The sequence below is a fragment of the Panicum virgatum genome, chromosome 3N (genome assembly GCF_016808335.1).
Source record: "Panicum virgatum strain AP13 chromosome 3N, P.virgatum_v5, whole genome shotgun sequence".
NCBI classification, from domain to species: domain Eukaryota; kingdom Viridiplantae; phylum Streptophyta; class Magnoliopsida; order Poales; family Poaceae; genus Panicum; species Panicum virgatum.
This window is the reverse complement of record NC_053147.1, coordinates 57018515-57037787: the sequence shown is the minus strand read 5'-3', so window position 1 is coordinate 57037787 and position 19273 is coordinate 57018515. Positions and strand designations below refer to the sequence as shown.

At 41.3% G+C, this 19273-nt stretch overlaps 1 long non-coding RNA gene across 1 annotated transcript; it reads left to right on the top strand.

The window, feature by feature from the left end:
- The first annotated feature begins 4632 nt into the window (after positions 1-4632).
- LOC120666279 lies at positions 4633-5578 on the top strand. Its single transcript, XR_005671638.1, has 2 exons — positions 4633-4843; positions 5318-5578. It is a non-coding gene; the product is annotated as an uncharacterized LOC120666279 (long non-coding RNA).
- The last annotated feature ends 13695 nt before the right edge of the window (positions 5579-19273 follow it).

Here is a 19273-nt window from a genome sequence, read left to right as displayed (position 1 = left end):
TGACAACTAACTGCAGAAGCATCACAAATCTTTGGAGCCACATGGTCCACGACAGTGACACCATATTATGTCTAGACTGAAAACTGACAAAATAAGAATTTTCCACTGATATTAGGTCATTTTCCTCTCCAGATCAACGAAATTAAGCCGGCAATTAAGTAAGCCTTGACAAAATCGTAATATAGATTGCCGTCCATTACAAAAAGTAGAGGAAAAATCGATGGCTCCTTGTGGCCCTGACATAAAGGAGTACATATAAAATTTCTATATATTCCTTTTGGTATGATAATATTTTATCATAATAAGTTGTAAACACTACAAGAAATGTGGTGATCTATGATGAAAATTTTATGATATTTTAATAGAGCGTCACAATTGCACACAATCTATGACGAATTTGAATGTATGGACCCTAGGCCCAGAACTTTACGACGTTTTATAAATTCGTCATAATTGAGTCCACAAAATATGACGTTTTATTGAATTCGTCATAACTGAGCCCACAAAACATGACGTTTAACATTAATGTCATAAAAAATCATAGCTATTTTAACTATATGTTTGACATTTTTCATTTTCAATTCAAGTTTTTGCTTCTCTTATTTGATACTTATGTGGCAGCCTAGTCAGCACACATGAAAAGGAAACTAAAAGCCTTAAACCAAATTTCAACATTCTACTAAGTCCTATTCTGCTCCCTATCCTTGTTAAAAAAAACTGGAAACAGGGAATCGAACCTTCATCTCTGGCTTTGGAGAAGAGAGCAAATACCACGACACCACTTCTACATTTATGTTGTAGAGTAGTGTTGTAATATACATATGGCTGGCACAGTTGGTGAATAAATTTGGAAGTAACGTACCAGCCGCGCCACCAGGATTCGAACCAGCGTCTTGAGGTTCCAAAGGAAAGTGTACCAGTATGCTGCGCCTCTGTTTTGTGACAAAATGAGTATTATTCCATTTTATCTAATCACTAAGAAAATAGATCTGCTAAGAAAAAAAACGGGTAGTGTGCGCAGTTGGGGGTTCGAACATGGCTTGTTGGGTTCTCCAAGCTCGGGCCTTTCCAGTACAACCATGCGTCTGTTAAGTTTTGTTTAGTAAAGGGTAATTTTTATACTTTCTTAATGCTTGCTGGATTGAGATGAAAAAACACATGAATAGTTCATCTTTCTCTTTTAATTTGGATTTCAAAGTTACAGATGGTTTTTCTCCCTCAGAATAACTCCAATTGATAGGATTTTTTTGTTTTTTTCTAAAATTATTATATTTCATTTAGTGGCATTTTTTTAGTTATTTACTATATTCTATCGGATCTTTTCCTAAGGCTTGTTTTCTCCACAAAATAAAAATAGAGTAAACATTTTTTTTGCACAAGTGCTAATGTAAATCGACAAATGCTAATAGGAGAGTGAAGGTAAGATTGTGCCCAAAGTTGATGTATATGTGAGCAAGAAAATACTGTAGGATGTATAAATCTCAAGTTTGAGTTGAGTTGTATGAAACAATGTGAGGAGTCTATCCATTCTATGAACAATATATACTTCAATCTTCATGAAATCTTTGAAATTTTAATGTTAAGCTTATAAACGCATAAACTAATTCTATGCCAATTTATATAATTTCAAAAAGGTTTTAAATATTATTATCATTATTTTATAATAAGGTTTTGAGTAGAAATTTGAACTATCCCTAACAAACATTTCAAATTTTCATCTATTTTTATGATATGAGCTATAATTGAACAACCATACTTAAAATTTATTTTTAGGAATTTTCTAAATAGTATTTGAAATAGAAGTATTTCAAATTGTAATTATTTTCTATAAACATGCAGAAAATCATTTAAATTATTAAAATAGTAAATGAGCTCAAAATTTTTTAAACTTCTACAAAACAAACTTATATGTAGTCTATTATATAAAAAAATATATTGGTACATACAAGATAAATATTCTTACTTGTTACTTCACAATGGTGCAATAAAATGATAAAGGAAAAGAAAATTATAATTAAACCTGGCCCAGTTCAGCCCAAGTGGCCCAATTGATTTTGACCGTCCATTCCCGATCCAACAGCTGGGATCGCTCCTCCATGGTATAAATTAAGCAGAAACCCTAGCTCTACAGGCCACACTCCACACTCACATCCCCTCCTGCCTCCTCTCTTGCAGCGTTCTCCCCTCACTACAAGAAAACCAACTTTCTATGACGATAACCCTCATGACGGGTCATTTTGTCATTTTCAAAAGTGATAATAACATGTATTACAAATTTGACAAGTCTCAAACATAGTTTCTTAAACTATGTGAGTGAATCTAGGATTAATGACCAATGTATACTACCACTTTCTCAAATGAAAAAAATGATCTAAATAAAGATTGTAGATCTTGATGGGTTATGAAACTTTGGTATTCACGACTTTTTCGGCTCAAATCATTTAGTGATCCAAAATCTTGCTTTTAGCTATCAATTTTTGAATTCAAAATTTGGATTATTCAAACTTTGTCACATGGATTAATGTCCTAAATAAAGTTTATAGATCTTGATGAGTTCTACAACTTTGGTATTCATGACTTTTTTCATTTGAAATCATTTATTACCCTAAAAAATCTATTGAATTCCTAAGACTACTAATACTATCACTAACATGATGGACCCAAGGCGCCAGGACAAAAAATTGGCCATGGCAGGCTCTGCCACCGACATAGCGGACCCCACCGCGCCGGACCAAAAATTGGCAGCTACACCTCCCGCTCTCCCGCGCTGATTCTCTCACCGACAAATGGAACCCACCACGCCTCCAGCTCAAGATGTGCGAAATTCCCCTCGTGCGCGCGGCCGCTGCCTGCCTTATCCTCTTGGTCAGTCAGGCAAAGGGGAAAAATCCCCGCAGGCCGCAGACCAGGGCCTCCTCCTCCCTCCCCTCAACGTAGCGTCGCCACCTCATCCCGCCGCCACACCAACGCTAGAGGTCGGAGCCGCGTATCACACCGCCACACCTCCACCGGTGGCTGGAATCCGCCCATCCCACCACCACATCAACGCCGGAGGTCGGAGCTGCCCATCCTTGAATCCCTCCGCTGGTTTGACCTTCGCGGCTCCGCACAAGGCGCCTTCTCCAAAGTTCAACACATCCGATCTGATCTGAAGTAAGTCTAACCTTCTATGTCCGAATCCACCACTACTTCCATTGCCGTTACTGATCTGTTAGTCTTTCTTCAACTTCTTTACAGAAACTGAATCTAGTTTCTGCTCTTTCTGCGTTTCATTTGCGCCGGCCGGGCTATAGCGCCGCCGGTCCCATCCGCACCGGCCGGGGCCGCGGGGGCGGCGCTGCAAGATCTCATTCGCGCCGGAGGGGCAGATCGAGATGCGGATGGTCCGGAGGCGAGATGCGCTGTTGCAGGTCCAGAAGCTCCCCTTTCCCTCTCCTTCCTCTCAGTTTGTTATTACCACTAAGAAGAAGCCGGTGTTGCAGGTCCACGAGTGGCAGGCCATCACGTTCCTGTGACTTGCCTATTACTGCAGTGGCACGATTTGAGGCAACTTCCTCCAGGGAATATTTTAGGTTCCTTCTCCAGCTGTAGATTGCTCTATTTCTTGTTTCTTCAGTTCTTGCATGTTAGCACCAGGACTTCAGTTATGAGAAGTGTCCCTTTCACTCTACATTAAGCAATCATTGGCGTGTGCTGTCTTAGCTTCTCGGTGGAATTCTTACATTGACTATTGTCGCCCAAATTATGTATTCCCTGATACGTAAGTTAGTTTTTCTTGCTGGTTAGTTTTTCTTGCAAGCAAGTATTCAGTTGAAATCTGCTATGCCCATAAGCTCAGTAGGACATGCATGTACATAACCTGTTTGATTTAATCCCTCAATGCTCAACAACTATTTACATGTGCCTACATAAATTGTCTCCGTTTCTAGTGCTGCATGCTTAGAATATTTTACCTGCCATTTGTGTCATGCATTTAAATATTCACTAGTTCCCTTCTAGAGTGAACTGCAGTCCATGTTTGTTCTGATATGTGCTAGTCTGCTATGTAATTTGAGTTAGCTCTGAACTTATGATATTTTCACTAAGCATCTGATATGTGCTAGTCTACTTATCTCTAACTAGCTAACTCTGCTTGCCTGTTTTATTCTTCTGTGCAGTTCAGAATCGTTGGTCTAGCAGCAGCTAGGTGCCTAGGTAACAGCAGCTTGCACAGGTATAGTGAATGTGCCATCTGTGAGATATATGGTGAAATAATCTCATAGTGAATGCCATATCTTTGTGATACATTTAAGGGACCTGTGTATAGTGAATGCATGTGTGAACTCCATGTTCTGCAACTCTGCAAGTATCTATGATGAAAAACAATTTATGGTTTGATTTGATCCATATGCTGTTTGTGCTTTGCACCTCTACATAATTGAAGCATCCATATACAAAGGTTCGAGATAGCATTTCATGTTTTCAATGACTACTGTATGTGCTGTATACTCTTCTGTCCAATGCGATGCATGCATGACTTGAATGGAATTAAATTTCATAGCAGCCAGAGTACTATATGTGCTGATGCATAATTTTATTTTGATTGCAGGTTATTATTGGATGCAAGCTAAAAAAGAATGTAACTAGCTATTTTCATGTGCTAAGATTGTAACATGAGATTTTGTATCTAATATGCTATAATTCTGATATGGCTCATATTCTCTAGCTTCTAGCAAGAGGAAGTTATACATCTGACTACTCATTGCTGATGTACTAATCTCTGACTCTGATCTTTCTTTACTTTTGGTGCGCAGGTGCTGTTGCTGGTGGAACCGAATCCTACATCCTGGGGCTGCAACATCCCGTAAGTGATGCATTGCCTTTTCCAATATACCATGCTTATGTTATCTTATACAATGTATCATGCTTGTTTACTTATTTGTCAAAGTAACATGATCTGGTAAAAGTAACTTTCTTCATGTAAAGTTATTACTGTAACCTGTTCAAATTTGAGTCTACATTAAATTGCTTGTTTTTAATTTAATGATTATCTTCTCCAGGCTATTCTGTTGGTCATGTGTCAAACTGTTGGGTCTCTAGTTGTAGCTATTCTAGTGCTTTCTATTACATGTTTAGAATAAATTACTAGAACTCGTTTTCTATGGCGAGTATTGAAAAACTATACTGGAAATAATTCCATTTTGCACTTGTGCTAGTACTCTGGCATGCATTTGAGATGTTACCAGGATGCTTGTTTCATGTTGCCTGACAACTAGCTCACTTTTGATCTACTCATCTTTGTACCGTGACTCTAATCTTTTTGAGTTTTGCTGTGCAGGTGCAATGGTGTTCTGTTAGCTTTTGGTAGAACTTCAAATCAAACTTTGCTGCTGCTGGTTCATATTCTTGATGAAATCCACCTTTGTTGTTTCTGGTTAACTATGTGGTCTTGGAATGTTACTATTAGTTTTCATAGATGGAAATGTATGTGATGGAAATATTATTCATGTCAATTTCGGCCTGAATGGGTTGTGTATAAAGCTAAATCTGAATAACTAATAATTAATTTTGGGCTGAAATTAGGCCCAACTTAGGGCCCCACTCTGAATTGGGCCCATCCATTCATGGCCTGTGCTGCTGATGTCACCTGCCACGTCGCTTACCATGTCAGTTGCCACGTCGCTTGCCACGTCAATCGCCACGTCACCTGCCATATCAGCACTACTTTCCATGTCAGCCGCCATGTCATCGTCCACGTCAATTTACACGTCATCATTGTCATCCACGTCATCACCATATCAGCATCCACATCATCCTCCATGTCATCACTGTGTGACATGACAATAGAATCTGTGACGAAAATTATATTGTTCGTGACGTTAATTTTCGTCATAGAAAATGGGCTTGGGTTGGGCTTCAGGGGCCCGGAGACATTCCATGATGATTTTAAAATGTCATGGATCAAGCAATCTATGACGAAAATTTAAGAAACGTCACGAGGTGTGATCTGTGACGCTCAATACATGACGTTATTTGAGATCGTCATAGATACTGTTTTATGACAGTTTTCAGTGATATGTGACGAAATTTAATCGTTATGGTCACCAGATTTTTTGTAGTGATATTAGATGTTTAGGTGTTTGGGGTGACACCTAAATGAGAAAGAAGCGGATTAGATTAAAGACCCTACTTTAGCAGCATTAGGGCCCTACTTATGTCCGTCGCCCCTACATTCCCATATGGGACACGGAAATTATTGTGAACCCTTAGGGGAAATATATTTCATTGTTAGTACACAGCCGTCGAAATGATGTCATTTCATTCGCATGCCTTCGCGGTGAAATAAAGTTTTTAAGTTCATAATAAGAAAAAATGAGAAAACTATTCTAACTAAATAAGTCCATATTTTTCCAGTAAACTACTACCCCAAGTCTAGATTTGAGGATTAAACTATGGAAATAGTTCAGCTTTGACCATCCTTCGGTTTTGCCAGGTTCAGTACGTACTTGGGGCCGAATAAAATAAACCCACTGGTGAAAATATTGTGAAGTATTAAGAAAATATATTTCATTGTCAGCACACAACCACCAAAATGACTTTGCTCGCATGCCTTTACCATGAAATAAGTTTTCTATGTTCTTAGAAAAAATTGAAAAAAAACTATTCTAACTTAACCTAACCAAGGAAGAAATATATATTTTACCACTAAACTACTGCCAGAGTTCGGATTTGACCATCAAAATACGAAACCAGGTATCTCCGCTCTTCGAACTATCAAAACCATTCAATGCTTCGAACTAAGGCATAGGACTTTGGCAACGAAGATAATTTCAAATGCTTCACCTTTGTACTACATAGATAATTTCTGTGATACTCTACTACCGAAGAGCAAAGATAAACATAATCTTTATTAGAAAATGCACATTTATGGAATTAAGTAGTAGTAGTAGTAATACTTTTATTTTAAATGTGAGAAGGAAACATTTCGGTGTAAAAGTAAAATTTTCACACCTGGGCCACTCATATTATCTTTTCTATTAAATTGCAGGCCCATGCGCTGCACAGGGTTTTGTATTGTTGAATTATGAGCACTCCTCACTTCCAGCTTGCATCGGTTCAAAAGCCTGATGTCAGTTTTTTTATTTGTAATGACTGGATTTTGTTAACTCTATACGAATATACCGGAAATATATCTAAATCAAACACTGGACTTATTGTGAACACGGGTTACAATACAATGATATAATATTAGTTCTTTAACTTATATTAAATCATTTCAACAATCAGATGTGCTGATTTTGTTAACAATAATTAGAAAACGAGGAGCATGCATCTGTGATTCACATCTGAAGTCTGCCATTTTAGATCGGGCGATGGAGTAATCCAACTCAGCCGGATTGACAACCACGTGCACCAGATTTCGATCTGATGCTGAATGATCCTACATTTATTTGCTTTTCTTTTTCCTTTTACGTATATACTATCATTAACGAAATCTCCGAGCAGCACCGACAGTACTTCTAGTAGTCCTTAATACAATTTATTTTAGAAAAGATCCAAATATTAATAAGTACTCCCTCCGTTGTGGAGATAATAGATGTTTTGGGCATCAAAAACTGTCACCAATACAATACTTTGACTATAAATTAATAATAGTACATATATTCGAAACATATGAAATGTGTAATCTTTTGAAACTACTACTGAAGAAGAATCCAGCCATGTAATTTTCAAAATGTGAAATGAAATATTTGAAGTGACATTAATGATCAAAGCAAAAATATATTGACTAAACGCAAAACCAAAATGTCTAGTATTTTGAAATTGGAGGGAGTACTACTGCTCAAATGGCTAAAGGTAGTCGTTCCGAACAAAATGATCCTATAACACAAAATAAACTATGCAGGTTTGTCCGAACCACAACTAATTGCGGCTAGATGGAGTTCGTGTGATACTGGTGTATGTCTATATGATTGGAATACAGCACAGTTCCATAGTTTTATTTTGATATAATCTGTTACTCCGGAAATTTGTTATCAGCGTACAGTATTTATATTTTTTTATGTATATCAGGACATGACACACATGTTGTCCATCGAGTTGCTCCGTTCCATTTGTCACTCGTTCAACTTCACATCTAGTATTGATTGCAGATACATGGTTCTAATCAAATTCAAAATCATCTTTTAAGTTGAAAAGATCTAGATGTTGCCTAGAGAGGAGGGGGTAAATAGGCTAAAACCTAAAAAATCAACACTCAAAAAAATTGTCAGCCCACAAGCCGGAAAGTCTGGCTAGGGTACCCGAACAGTCCGGCCTATACCGGACAATCCAATCTTTTAATACACAAAATGCACAAGTATTGATTGTAGCTTATGTCCTTAGCTTCGTAGGTGTGGTATGGGTGTAATGATGTTGGTTCTTGGCTCACAAAGCACCAGAACCACCTGCACGGCAAACTCACCCACACGAGCGGAAACGCAAGCTAGAGAGGCAAGGATAGTGAATTAAATGCAACATAAACAAGCACACGTGAGAGCACAAAGCTCAGCATAAGGGAGACACAAGACTTATCCTGAGGTGTGGTCAAACCACTAAGGTGCCCCTACTTCCTCGTTGTTGAGGGGCCCACCAAGAGCCGGGTCTCTTTCAACCCTTATCCTCTTTTCACCAACCACCAAGGATCCAAAGTGAAGGATCTCACTAAAAATTCCCACCACAAGCAATCAAGGGTAATACAAACTTCTGGGTGCGCCCACAACATTGGGCCTTACAACATGAGCTATTGAGGACTAATATGGTTGTTTGAGTAATTGTCTTAGCCTCAGGGATGCAAGACATTGACGCGGAGAATAAACACCTCAAAGGAGTGATCAAGAGCACAAGAGAAGACCCAAGACATTCATGGAAGAGTGCTCCGAGCCCCTTGTTCATGCCGGTCAGCCAGCTAGAAGTTTTCGAGGACGAGATCGTCAAGGCTCACCGAACCGTCCAGTGAACACATAGGACCAAGTAGGCCGAGGGGACTCTAGAGCCAAGTTGTACTCACCGGAGCGTCCGATGAGTGTTGAATACAAAGATGAAGGAAGGCTGGAGGCTGATGTATTCTACACACCAAACCGTAATATGATGAACACCGGACCATCCTGTGAAGCATCACCGGACCGTCTGGTGCATCACTAGATCAAGTAGACCGAGAAGCCAACACTTGCTTAAATATTCAAGGCCGGTGCACTTCAATGCACCGGACCGTCCGGTGTGTACTATCACCTGACGGTCCGATGTTTCAACGGCTATATTTCAACGGTCAAGTCTAACGGTCGACTGGAAGGTTTAAAATGCACCGGACCGTCTGGTGTGCTATCACCAGACCGTCCAGTGAGTATGTAGATTTCAGCTGCTTCCTCCCAATGGCTAGTTTTTGGGCTTGGCCTATTTATACCCCCATGGCTAGCTTCTACAATATGTTTGGAGACCTTAGACTTCACTCTAGTGTTGATACACATTCCATAAAGGCTATAAGTCATCATAGTGCTTAGTTCAACATCTTTGCATAGGCTAGCACTTGCAAGTGTGATCCTTAGGATATAGAGCTTTTCTCACTTTGTTGCGACCAAGTTATTCTAGTTGCAAATTAGCGAGACCTGCGTGTCTCAAGAGAAACCATGCTTGTAGTCTTGAAAGACTTTCTAACATGTGGAGTGGTTGCCACCTTGTGTGAGGGAGGGCTGATCTTAGTGATTTGGCCGAAGCTCACCTTAGTGGAGATGGACCGGGGAGCATCTGGTGAGAGGCCCTTGCGAGGGCTATCACGGAGTTACCCGGCCGGGAGGCTTGATCCTTGCGCAGACCAACCTTGGCCTAGCTCTTGCGCGAGCTACAGTTCCTAGTCCTTGCATGAACTAGGTTGCCTTGATCCTTGCTGGGGTCAAGTGCACAAGGCTCTTGCGAGAGGATTCAACAATGTGGAATAGTGGGAAGGTTGTTGCCTTCCCGATACCACGGGATAAATTAACCGCGTCATCATCTACATCCGGGAGTTTGCTTCTCCAATCCTCTCTCTACCTTACGCATTTAAACTTCTGTATTTAGATACTTGCAATTATGTGCTTACATTTCTAGAATAGAAATATTCTAGGATTGGATTTTAGGTTGCAAGTCTTTTTTTACGGTAGAGTTAGAAACATGTAGCAAAACCATAGGGCACATCTAGATAGATTACTGCATAGGTTTTATTAAGTGAAAATAGAGAGCTAAAGTTTTTACTATCCCTAATTCACCTGACATCGTTCCTTTCAACTAGCAAATGTGCCGCCTATAAAACAATTTGTCTACAGAGTTCAAAGCGAAGATAGTGCTCATCTACACTCTCACGAAGTCAAAGATCACACCCAACACAAAGAATTTGAACTAGAGGCTCTGATTCTCACAAAGAGATGGTTGAGGAGTTTAAAGAGTAGTGTTAAGGCTTTCGGAAATGTATGAAAGTGTAAAAGAGCAGCAACACACCCAAGGAGGGGTGTGGGAAGGTATAATTACTGTCACACCCTGAAATTTTTGAATTTCAAGATGTGATTAAAGGTAAAAAATAAAGCAACAATTTTCTCATAATTTTATAATTTTTGCAACATTATTTTTCTTCACAGGGAATTTAGTAAAAATAAATAATAATTGGTTGTTTTCCTAAAACCAAATGAGGATGTTTTGTTTTGCACTCATGCGGCTTTGCATTGTTTTTATTGCTTGTTGTTCAATTTGAATTTGTTTGAATTGATTGCAAAAGAAATTGGAAAAACCTTTTCAGCCCAAGCCTAGCAGCCTTGTCAGCCCAACTCCCTTTTTCGGCCCAGTCTGTGGCCCCCTCTCCTGCTCCGCCGACAAGCGGGTCCCGCCTATCGGATCCGCCCCCTCCACCGTGCCAGACTTGGACTCAAGCCCGAGTCCGGCCGGGGCACGCGCCGCCGCGCCGTGACGCTTTCCCTAGTCCACACGCCAAGGTTGGCCTCGGCCGCTCCCATATAAAGCGCCGCGACCCCCTGTTGACCTCCATTGAGCCGCCACCGCCTCTGCACTCGCGAACCCTAGTTCCAGAGCCGCCGCTGCCATTGGAGCTCGGAGTTGCCACCGCGCCGCCGTTCTGCAGCCGCCTCGCCGAGTTAGACACCCGCCAGGGCTTCGCATGGTGGTGAGCGACCTCGCCCATCTTTTTCCCCTCTCTTTCTTCCTCTGTCCCACATGGAATCGCTCGCCGGTGCCGCCGTTCCGCCGTTCGCCATTGCACGCCTCGCTCGGCCCTCGACTTGAGCACCCAGCGCCGCCATCATGTTCCCCATCGCGCTAGCTCGCTCCCTAGCCAAGATCAAGCCGAATCAAGCCCCGGACGGCCATTTTCGGTGAAGTCCGGCAGCCCCGCTGTGGCAGAACCACCTGAATTATCCCGGCTCAAGTGCGCTGGCCATCACCATAAAGGCAACACTGACTCAAACGCACTTCAAGCGGAACAATTTTTGGTCTGTCGGGTAATGTCCCGATACAACCACCAGATCTCGGATTGAACAAGCATACCCCGCACGAAGGCGAGTTCAGAGATATTACAACCATATATTTTACAACACAGGCAAAGCAGTTATTACAACAAGTTTAAAACATTATTACAGATCCAAACGCAGTAAAACGTTATACAAGACATAAGTTTAAAGTTCCGAGTTTAAGCAGCGGAAAGAAAACACGACGACTACAACACGTCGCAAAAGGATACCAAGCTAGCCCAAGCAAGGTATCACTCGTCGGGGTCATTGCCGGCCGAAGACGAATCCCACTCTACGGACCAGACAGAGGGCAAAGAGATGGGCCAGGTCAGACAAGCAGTCTGGTCCTCAAAACTCATACATGAAACAGGATTCAACAGCACGGCTGAGTATATTAATACTCAGCAAGACTTAACCATCAACGGATATACTTAGTCCACTTAGCTAGACTATGAAGGGTTCTGTAAGGCTCAGGTTTTCCTTTTGCTGAAAAGCAACAAAGAGTAGGTCCTTAATTTCACATTTTAGCTTGCAGTATTCTAGTTGATTAACCATTCTAGGTAAGCAACTAATTCTAGTCAACCATGGTAGAACTTTAGTCAAACATCAAGATTGATCATACTAACATTACTCTTATTACTCTGTGTGGCAAAGGGATCAAGCAGTCTCAATATCCGCGAGAGACGGACGATTCAAATCGGATTTCCAACCTTGCAAGGTAAACCTAACACACACGTTTGGAACACCGTCGGGTCGTTCCGAAACAACCGTTGACCTTTCATTCGGCTTGTGGATAGGGTCACTCTCCCCGACTATAGGGCACCAACTTTCTCCCTGCACCCGTGGTGTTGCACAACATAAACATAAATAAAAACCTATCTCTAAGAGAGAGTGAAAGGAATATCCACTCACCGGTCTGATCAGCTAATAGGCTTACCGCGTACCATATTTATGGCATGTGGCTAGTACGTTCAAACACATAACCAGCGCTACCACACACCGCGACCTTAGCAGAATTCATCAACACAGACGGGGTCTCACCCAAGGTCATGATATTGAACATGACCCCGTCCAACGTCCTTATAGTGATTGCAGATAAAGGAAAACGAACAACAACTATTAAGCTTGCGAGTGACAGGCAATCACTCGACTTTTACCGGTCCTATAAGCCTAGCAATTACTCGAACTCAAGTCTAGTGTTCAGTACATAGGTTCCTAAGATCATGCATCTAGGGTTTCAATTCAAATCCTAAGAACTGTAAATGCACAAGTAAGTAGTATATAAAGTGCATAATTTGAAATACTGGGTTTATGTCCGGGGCTTGCCTTCGCGGGTAGTCACTAGCTAGATTAGCCTTGGGCTCTTCCGAACTTTCGTCCGGGTCTTCAATCAGTATAGTGGCATTCACCTGGGCTTCTTGATCACCTCCTTCGGACTCCGGGATAAGCTCGTACGTTCCGTCAGCTAGAACAGTCGTATCTATATCTGATGCAAGAAACGGTATTACAAACATACACACTTTGTGATAAAGTTGTAGAGTAACAATTAGTAAATACAACTTAGCATATGGGCAATCGTTTATAGAGTAGTTCTAATCTTAACTTTACTTCATAAAAAGAACTGGGTGGCAGTTTTTTTAAAAGCGAAATAAAATGCATGAAGTAATTTGACTATTTTAATTCATAATCTAAGAATAGATTCGGTAGCTACAAAATTTATACAAGGTAGCACATCTAATCAGCAACTTGCAATAAAAAGTTTAGCTAAAAACAGTAAGGCATGAATACATGAAAAATACTCAAAACAGATTATGTTTAAACAAAGATGAATTTCTATAGGATAAACTACAACACTCATGAAGCTCAAAATTTCTCAGAACAGGCTTCATATGCTTATTAACGTCCTATAAATTTTTCAGAATTTATATAGGCATAAAACAGAAGTAATAATTTTGATAAAAATTAAACCACATATGGTAAAACTAATTAAAATATGACCAAAATAGAGTTCCACAAATATTCCCAGATGCTTCTAAGTAAGTAAACTATTTATTACAATTAAAGCCTACATAACAAATATTAAATCAAATATATAGCTAAACAGATCTAAAATTTCTCAAACTTGTGCAACAGCAAGGTTTTAGTGACATGCAAGCTTGAAAAAAGTTTCACACTCAGAACTTTAATTTTTTTACCAGCATAAATACATTAGCAAAACTAGTAGATCTAGGAATCTTGAAACTTTGACCTAGTTAATATGTCAAAAGGTGTTGAAAATTTTACCAGGCACTAGTAACACTGCAAGACACATTCTAGCCAAAAACCACATGAAGTTACTGAGTACAACTCCTAGAAAAATTAAAGTATATTTATTATATTCTATTCTTTGATTAACATGTAAACCAAAACTGAAGATGTGTATGTAATAAAATTTGTAGGTACTGTAACAAGGATTCCAAAACATTTGGATTTGTATTTTTCTGATTGTTGTACGAATTTCTAGGTATTTTCAAATTTCAGCCTAGAAACAAAAGGAAAAGGATTTAAAACTTGTAAATAGGTCCTTGGAAGTTTTTGAATCCTAGCAGATAGGCCCTTGGCCGGAGTCAGAGCAGAGGGGGGGTGTTGACCGGCCGATTCCGGTAGGGCTCGTCACCGGCGGCATGGGTTAAGGGTCCAGAGAGGTTCACCAGGTCAGGGCGCGCCTGTGACTGGGCTTGGGAGACCGAGGGGATGGTCGGAACAGTGTTGTCGGCGGTGGAGCAGTTCGCGGCGGCGAAGGGAAACGGCGGCGAGGGTGCTCCGGCGGTCGAGGGTAGGAGAGGAGCGGCCGGGGAGCTGCGCGAGAGCGATGTGGAGCTAGGGATGGGGTCTGCGCAGGCGGAGGAGGTCTGGAATGGCGGGTCGACGGTGAGCTCGAGCTCGCCGGTGCTTGGGTGGCCGGTGGCGGCGTTCTGGGGTTTTGGGGCAGGGAACTAGTGAGAGAACGAGGGGATTGGGTTGCCGGGCTGCCACTGGTGCTGAAGCACGCGAGAGATGGGGAGCTGGGGCTCTTCCCTGAGCTGGCCACGGCGACGGCGAGGTGGCGGCCGCGGAGCTCGACTGGGGTGGCGTGGCGAGGGAAGGAGGCTCCAGTGCGGGTGGGAGTGGGGCCAGGGGGTTGCGGGGGTGCCGCGTGTGGCACTGGATAGCAGGAGGTGGCCTCCCGGCCCTCCCTCGGCGGCGGCGGTGCCGCTCTGCGCCGGCGGCAGAGGAAGCAGAGAGGGAGAGAGGAGGAAGATGAGAGATGGACTTGTTTGCAAATTCAGAAAAGTTTAGGGGTCCTACTGTAAAACAAAAATAACTCCTAAACTAGGGCTCAAATGAAAAAGTTCCCAACATGAAAGTTGTTCAACTTTTCAAGATCTACAACTTTGGTGTTGTGCAAAAATTGATTTGATCAAAGGTTAAAGAGTTATTTTGAAAACATAGAAAGGGTTTTGAATTTAATGGACTTTCATCTTTTCCAAAGAAAAATCACCTTAGTTTCAGACTAAAAAGTAAGATTTCCTGCATGTAATGATTACACTGAATTTTACAAATAAACTCTCCACAAAAGCAATATTCACCCAACTTATTCAAATTAAATTATAGGAAGGTCCTTGCATCAAATCATATTTACACAATTAGCCTTATATTTTTAAAATAAGACCCTTGTTCAAGCAATTTAAGCACATGATGCATAAAATAAATGCAGCTCTACTATGCAGACACCTAGGGTGTCACAGCCTTCCCCCCTAAAAGGAATCTTGCCCCGAGATTAAAGGATGATTAAGGACTGAAAGATTTGGTACCTAGATTTGTTCTAAGAAAGTCGGGAAAATTTCTTTGGCGATAAGTTTCAGTCTCCCATGTGGCTTCTTCCTCAGTATGTTGATTCCACTTGATGTTGTACATTTTAACTTTCTCCCTTCTAGTATTTCTTTCTTTAGTGTCAAGAACTCTGATTGGATACTCAGTATAAGATAGATCGGTTTCAATTTCGATATCTTGTGGTTTAATGATCTCAGTGGGCACTTTGATGCACTTCTTGAGTTGAGAGATATAGAAGACATCATGAATGGCAGCCAACTGAGAAGGAAGACGGATTCGGTACGCAACTGGACCACAAGTTTTGATGATTTCAAATGGTTTGATGTATCGGTGTGCCAATTTCCTTTTTGTGCCGAAGCGTTGAACACCTCTAGTAGGAGATACTCGCAGATACACGAAATCCCCTACCTTGAACTGTAAAGGTTCTCTTCTTTTGTCTACATAACTTTTCTGTCTTGATTGGGCTACTTTAAGATTAGTTTGGATAACTTTGACTTTCTCTTCTGCCTCAATGACTAGATCTGGCCCAAAGACATTGTGTTCCCCGGCTTGTGACCAACTCAAAGGAGTTCTACAGCTTCGACCGTATAACGCTTCAAATGGTGCCTTTTGCAAGCTGGATTGGTAACTGTTATTATATGAAAACTCTACCAGTGCTAGGCACTTATCCCAGTTCTTGCCATTTTGAATAGCACATTCTCTCAACATATCTTCAAGGATTTGATTTATTCGTTCAGTTTGCCCATCTGTTTGTGGATGATAGGCTGAACTACGAATCAATTTGGTTCCAAGGGATCCTTGCAATTATTCCCGGAAACGTGCAATGAACTGCGCCCCACGATAAAAAATGATCGTCTTTGGAACTCCATGCAGGCGGACAATCTGGTCGAGATAGATCTCTGCATACTTCTTAGCAGAATAAGTTGTATTCACAGGAATAAAATGAGCGGTCTTGGTGAGTCTATCAACGATTACCCAAATAGAATTATGCTTCTGAGAAGTGTTGGGTAAGCCAACGATAAAATCCATACTGATGTCCTCCCTTTTCTAGGATGGAATGGGTAAAGGTTGGAGAGTACCAGCTACTTTCAAATGACTAGCCTTAAGTCTTTGACAGACATCACACTCAGAAACATATTTGGCGATCTCTCTTTTCATTCGAGTCCACCAGAATTCTATTTAAGATCCTGGTACATCTTGGTACTACCGGGATGAATAGAAAACTTCGATAGATGTGCCTCATCAAGGATTTGTTTTCTAAGCTGGTGATTCTTGGGTACCACAAAACGAAATTCAAACCACAGGACTTCTTTATGATCCACACGGAAACATTTGTACTTTGCTTCTCCATGGGATAGCTTTTCCTTGATGATTTTGATACCTTCATCATGTAATTGTGGCATGATGATTCTATCATGAAGTGTAGGCTCGACAGCTATATGATTCAGACTTCCTTGAGGTACCATTTCTAGGTTTAATTTCATCATTTCCTGGCATAGAGTTTCGTTGAATGGCTCTACAGATAGACAATGGCATTATGACTTGCAGCTGAGTGCATCTGCAACCACATTAGCCTTTCCTGGATGATAGTGCACTTCTAGATCATAGTCCTTTATTAATTCTAGCCAGCGTCTCTGTCTCATGTTGATATCAGTTTGGGTGAAGATATACTTAAGACTCTTATGGTCAGTGTAAATGTTACAATGAGTTCCCATAAGATGATGTCTCCAGAGCTTAAGAGCATGTATGACAGCTGCTAACTCCAGATCATGTGTTGGATAGTTCTTCTCATGATTCCGGAGAGCTCTTGATGCATAAGCGATCACCTGGTTGTCTTGCATAAGTACACGACCAAGTCCCATACCAGAAGCATCACAATAGACGTCAAAAGGTTTGGTACTGTCCGGTGTAGCCATCACTGGAGCAGTAGTCAGTCGCGCTTTGAGAGTTTGAAAGGCTTCTTCACATTTATTATCCCAAACAAATTTCACTCCTTTCTTTAATAACTCCGTCATAGGCTTGGCTATTCTGGAGAAATCAGGAATGAATCGATGATAGTATCCAGCTAAACCGAGAAAACTGCGAATCTGATGGACAGAAGTAGGAGCTTTCCAATCCATCACTTCTTGCACTTTAGTTGGATCAACCGATATACCTTCACTGGAGATAGTATGACCCAAAAATTTCACACTATCCAGCCAAAATTCAAACTTGGAGAATTTGGCGTAAAGGTGATGATCTCGTAATTGTTGAAGAACGATGCGTAAATGATGAGCATGATCTTCTTCATTCTTGGAGTAGATCAAAATATCGTCGATGAACACCACGATGAATTTATCAAGCTCCGGCATGAAGACTGAATTCATCAGGTACATAAAGTATGCCGGGGCATTGGTAAGACCAAAATACATAACCAGATATTCATAGAGTCCATATTTGGTCGAGAAAGCTGTTTTCAGAATATCACAGGGCTTGATCTTTATTTGATGGTAGCCAGAATGAAGATTGATCTTAGAGAAAATCTTGGCTCCAGCTAACTGATCAAATAGGATATCAATGCGGGGAAGTGGATACTTGTTTTTAATAGTGACCGCATTGAGTGGTCGATAGTCAACACATAGCCTCAAACTGTTGTCCTTCTTCTTCACAAATAGGGCTGGACATCCCCATGGTGAAGCACTCAGACGTATAAAACCCTTGTCAAGAAGGTCTTGAAGTTGAATTTTCAATTCTGCCAACTCATTTGGAGGCATACGGTACGACCTCTTAGAAATAGGGGCGGTACCGGGTTGAAGCTCGATAACGAATTCAATATCTCTATTAGAGGGCATTCCAGGTAAGTCATCTGGAAATACATCCGCATACTCACACACAACAGGAATATCTTCAATTTTAATTTCTTTTATGGCATAGGCACAAGAGTTGAAGCACTCTCGTTGTGGCAGATAGAGTATGGTGGCTCCTTGATAAGGTGAATCTATCTTGATAGCTCAGGAAGAGATATCTAACAGTACATTATGTCTAGCCATCCAATCCATGCCCAAAATAACATCCATTTCTTCTAAGTTCAACAATATCAAATCCGTCTTTATCAAATTGCTACCCAACTTAATTGGCACATGTCTAATGATTTGATTGGAAGCTATCTTCCCACCAGGGGTTGCTATCAGATAAGATCTCTTGGTATGACAAAAATCCAATCCTATCCTTGCTCCAAATTTGGCACTTATAAAACTATGAGTTGCACCAGAATCAAATAATATGACTCGGGTTTATTGTGGATAGAGAAAGTACCCGACATGACTGGTGCTCCTTCGGGAAGCTCTGCAAGAGTAGTGAAATTAACTCGCCCCTGTCGGACTTGCACCATTTGCTTCTTGCCCTTGCCCTTGTTGTTCTAGTTAGAGTTCTGCCCTGGATAAGACTTCTTGGGTTGCGGGCAATTCTTGGCGAAATGGGAAGTACTGCCGTAATTGAAACATCGATTGTCACCATTCCCGCGATTGAACTGTGGGGCATTTGGCCTTGGGCCAAACTGCTGCAGCTGCTGAAAGACTGGACGTCTGAATCCTCCCTGTTGCTGAGGCAGTCTAAAAACAAACCTGCCCATTGGGGCATTTCTCTGTGGAGCTCTTGGTGGAGTATTCTGCACCAGACGATACTTTGGTGGCTGAGCACTCGAGGGTCCCGTTGGTGCCTTTTGCTTTTTCTCGGCACGGTGCACGGCGATACAATCTTCTTGAGTAATGACCATGTTGACCAGCTCATTATAAGTATCTGGCTGAATAAGGTTCAGGCGTTCCTTGAGCTTGGTGTTGAGGCCACGACGAAAATGGTCGTGCTTTTTTGCGTCAGTATCTGCATGATGGCCTGCGTACTGGCACAGGTGATTGAAGGCCTGTGCATACTGAAGA